This window comes from Penaeus chinensis, chromosome 30, assembly GCF_019202785.1.
Source record: "Penaeus chinensis breed Huanghai No. 1 chromosome 30, ASM1920278v2, whole genome shotgun sequence".
NCBI classification, from domain to species: domain Eukaryota; kingdom Metazoa; phylum Arthropoda; class Malacostraca; order Decapoda; family Penaeidae; genus Penaeus; species Penaeus chinensis.
In genome coordinates this window covers 8,634,850-8,639,849 of record NC_061848.1, presented here as the reverse complement: position 1 = coordinate 8,639,849, position 5,000 = coordinate 8,634,850, and the positions used below count along the sequence as shown (strand labels likewise).

Genomic DNA, 5,000 nt, shown 5'->3' with positions numbered 1-5,000 from the left:
AGGGGGAAAGGTGGGAGGAGGAAGGGGGTTAGAGGGAGGGGGAAGGGGGAAAGGTGGAAGGAGTTAGACGGAACAGGGAAGAGGGAAGGGGGAAAGGAGAAAGGGGTAGGGGGAAGAGGGAAAGGAAAAAGGAAAAAGGGGTAGGAGGAAAGGGGAAGGGGGAAGGGGGTAGGAGGACGTGGAGGGGGGGGGGGGCATGTTGGACAACCCTGGATACTTGAGATTTGATCTTAGTCTAAATAAACTTAATATTTTTAACGATTTCGTCATGCATTTTTACGAAAATTCTATTTTCATTATATAACATCCACGCTCTATTCAATTTAAACGACGGATAAGAAAACAACAAGACCTCTTAAAAAACAATGAAAACAAAAACAGTGCAACTCGTGCCACCACACAAGAACTCCATCTCCTGCTCCCAGCGCCTCTCCTGGCATACGTGACAAGCTAAAAGGTCCTTCTGTGACGGTGGGAAGAAATCGAGGGACCCTGGGCCGCAGGATCTCTCCCCCCCCCCACCCCATCGCACTCCTCCTATCAATTAATCCTTCCTCCAAGCCAGACTTTTCCCACCTGGCGGCTTACCAACTCTCAGGAGAAGAGTTAAGAGCCTCTTCATTCTTCCAACTACTCCACACACGTGCGCGCGCGCGCACACACACACACACACACACACACACACACACACACACACACACACACACACACACACACACACACACACACACACTCACACACACACCTACCTCTCCCTCACCCAATCCTCGCCGGCAGCAAGGGACTAAGGATGCTCCCAGCCTCTTCTTGAAGCCCTCCTCACGAACGTCTCTCAACTCACGAACCCATTCTCATCTCTCAGGACCTCCTTCTGGATCCGTTCTCCTCCCCCTCCCTCTCTCTCCCCCTTCCCTTTCCTCCTCTTCATCTACCCACTCCCTACCTTTCTCTTTCCCTGTCCCTTTACCCTTCCCTTCCCCCTCCACCTTCCCCTTCAATTCCTCCTCCACCCTCTCCTTCCCATTACCCTTCGCTTTCTCTATCCCTTTCCCTCCCCTCCCCTCCAACCTTGTCATTTCCCCCTCCCCTCCTCCTCCTCCCCTCCATTATTATACCTTAGATGTATTCTTTATTTTCTCGTTTCCCTCATTTCTTTTCTTTCAAGTTTACTTTTCTTTTCATCTTTCTCCATGTGCCTGCGTTTTTAATTACTTTTTTTCTCTCGTCTTCTCCCTCCTCTTCTGATATCTTGCTTTTCACTACGCTTCATTTCTCTCTTCCTTTGTCTTTCCTCTCTCTTCTTTCTTTCCGCTGTATCCTCTTTCTTCTCATTTTATTCCTCCTCATTCATTCTCTTCCCTTTCTCCTCTGCTTTTAAAATCTTCCTCCACATCTAAGAAATCCTTGAACCCTTCCAGCAAACCGAATTTTCTTGTTCTTCCCAGCCCCCTTCTCCCATTCCTTCACCCCTCCATTTCTCGCTCTCCTTCACCCCTCCCCCTTCTCGCTCTTCTTCACCCCTCCCCCTTCTCGCTCTCCTTCACCCCTCCCCCTTCTCTCTCTCTTTCACCCCTCCCTCTTCTCTCTCTCCTTCACCCCTCCCCTTCTGCCTCTCTCCCATCCTCCTACCCTTCCCTCTTTCCCTACTTCCCTCCTTTCTTCCCCTTACCCACCCCTACCCCTGCCACCTATTTCATTTGAGGCCCCGGCCCTTCTCTCTGTCCTTCTTCCCCGCTCCCTCCACTAACTCTTTCCTCGACCCCCTACTCTCTCCCCTCCTTCTATACCCCCATTCCCTCCTTCGCCCCTTCTTCCCCAACTCTTGTTCTCTCTTTCCTTGACCTCTTATTTCGTTCACTCTTCTTCTCCCCTCTTAACCGAGCTAGACCACACGCACACGCACACGCACACACACAACAGAAAGAGAGAGAGAGAGAGAGAGAGAGAGAGAGAGAGAGAGAGAGAGAGAGAGAGAGAGAGAGAGAGAGAGAGAGAGAGAGAGAGAGAGAGGGGGGGAGGGAGGGAGGGAGAGAGGGAGGGAGGGAGGGAGGGAGGGAGGAGGGAGGGAGGGAGGGAGGGAGGGAGGGAGGGAGGGAGGGAGGGAGAGAGGGAGAGGGAGGGGGAGGGGGAGGGGGGAGGGGGGAGGGGGGGAGAGGGAGGGAGAAAGAGAGAGAGAGAGAGAGAGAGAGAGAGAGAGAGAGAGAGAGAGAGAGAGAGAGAGAGAGAGAGAGAGAGAGAGAGAGAGAGAGAGAGAGAGAGGGAGAGGGAGAGAGAAGAGTGACGCAGTGCTCCCGAGGACCCGAAAGTGGGTCACTTTTCCATGCCGGGCGGCTCACTCCCGCATTTACCCAGAAAAGACGCCCTTATGTACGTTTCTTCTCTGCAGGAAATTACTTTTCCTTCCATCTTAATTACTGGCGTTTCTTGTCAGCGACCCGCCATCTCCTCCCCAAGTATGTACAGTAGTTGCTGCGCCTAATCGACTTCATTACTGGCAGCAGCCCAATCCCCGGCCGCGAAATCCAGGATCTATTCCGGCATTACCAAAGGCGAATCCGGAATGCACACAGGACCAATGAAACGAATCCCGGAATTGAAAGGAAAAGGAATATGGAGTTAAACCCGCGCTGCCGCTTAATTGGCCCTCCCCTATTTGGAGCGGCTTCGTCTGGCAAGATGGATATTCTGTTTCCAGCTCTGAGCGGGGCATGAGCTGATCTTATTGTTCGGTTATAGATCATCAATCTTGGACAGCGAGCGGGCCCACTCGGCATCAATATCAATAATAGCTGCCGAGCGCAATATAGGGGTCAAGAACGCAATATCTCTCGCTGGATTAGAAAAAAAATAAGCTGAACCAGTAAAAACAAAAAAAAAACAAAAAAAAATATATATATATAAACCGATAGAAAAAAAAATGAATAAAATAAATAAATGAATAAATAATAGAGTAAACATATCAAGTGATGAAGTCTACGGTAAACACAACCCACATTTAATTAAGTTTCCGACAAATGAACAAATAATACTCTAGTTGCCATGTCCTCGTCCATTCTGATGGAGGATATTTGTCAGCAGCACTCCGTGAAAGCAGGCGATGTGCTTGGGACAGTCACGAATTGCACGCGTGCATTTGCACATACTAATGAGCCGGGCCTGGAAGCAAAGGCAATATTACTTCGCTAACAAGTTGGAGTCTCCTACAAACTTCAGGCCCTCAATTCCATCACTTTCTTGGGACACTAAGCCGCGTTCGAATGCGTGGCACGTGCAAATAAACGGCAGCGGCGGGAACGCACATTAGCTCAGGCACGCGGCTCTCGCTAATTATATTCACATTACCATCCGAGTTTCTTTTGTGTGTTTTCAAGGAAGCTTTCAAAAGGGTTATTTGCTCAAGTATGTTGGGGAAGGAGGATATTTCTTTATACGCAGTACGCACGCACGCACGCCTGTTTAAAAAGTTTTAAGCAGTTCCTTAGGATTTATGGTATTCGTGTGTGCGCCTGCAGTACCCCCTTTGAGCCCGTCCCCCTCCCCACCCCCTTTGAGCCCGTCCCCCTCCCCACCCCCTTTGAGCCCGTCCCCCTCCCCACCCCCTTTGAGCCCGTCCCCCTCCCCACCCCCCTTTGAGCCCGTCCCCCTCCCCACCCCCTTTGAGCCCGTCCCCCTCCCCACCCCCTTTGAGCCCGTCCCCCTCCACCCCCCCCCCCCCTTCAACCTCCGGCCCGAGGCGTTCCACTTCCGTCAACAGCGACACTCACTCTAGCGACATCGATCCCCCTCGTGAATGATTCAGCTGCATCACTAACCCCCTTCCTCCCTCCACAACGCGCGGGGATTGTACGCACGCCCTTCATTCATGCGTGAAGTGGGTAAGGGGAAAGGGGTTAGAGGTAGGGAGTATTAGGAAGGGGGTAAGGCGTAGGGAGTAAGGGGAAAGGGGTAAGAGGTATGAGGGTCAGGGGTAAAGAGCAAAGGGTAAGGAGTGGGGCATACGGGACAGTTTAAGGGTAGGGAGTTGATTACGGCTGGGCCTGGATAAAATGTCCGTCTGTCACTAGCGAACAAATTCCAAAACATGTAATTGATAAAGAAAAAAAAAAAATAGATGAATTAAAAAATACCTACCCATACCCACATCCTGCTGCCTCTTACAATTCCAACCACAAGCTTAAACTGATCATGATCTTTTCCCATCCACATATCCACTCTTCCTCATCCATCTACCCAATCCACCCATCCACTAATCCATTAATTCAAATACACGTCCTTTTTATTATCCAACTTATCTATCCGGCCATATATATATCCACTTTTTCATCTATTCATCCGCCCATATATAATAATAATAATAATAATAATAATAATAATAATAATAATAATATTAAAAGGTTTATTGACCAAGAAAGTTATTACATATACGATTATAGATAAAACATTAGGTCTTGGTTCACAAAATAAATTGTTATTGTAATTCATAAAAAAAAACAGGGGCAACTTATTAAAAATATATATCCCCTTCTTTATCTAATCCTATAACCATCTTTCCTTCTCCAATCTAAAACAATCCTTTTTTATCCACCCATCCATCAGTGTGCTTTGTATCTCGTCAATCTTGCTGACCTGCGTTCGAATCCCGCTCTGCCGGTGAATGGTAACCCGGCCATTCCTTGCACACAGGGAATAGTTTAGCACCACAAAAACAATTTAACTTAAGTAACAAGAGCCTGTCACAAAATCCCTTACTGATAACAACAACAACAATAATAATGATAATGATCATTATTATCATTATTATTATTATTATTATTATTATTATTATCATTATTAACACTATCATTATTATTATCATTACTGTTATCATTATTATCCTCCATTTATCATCATAATCATCATCATGATCATGATCATCATCATCATCATCATCATCATCATCATCATCATCATCATCATCATCATCATCATCATCATCATCATCATCATCATCAAGATCATTA

General features: G+C 47.6%; 1 protein-coding gene across 1 annotated transcript in view; it reads right to left on the bottom strand.

Annotated features, from left to right (window-relative positions):
- LOC125041208 (stress response protein NST1-like) overlaps positions 1-5,000 on the bottom strand; it is a 22,617-nt gene that overhangs the window by 15,143 nt on the left and 2,474 nt on the right. The window lies entirely within an intron of this gene.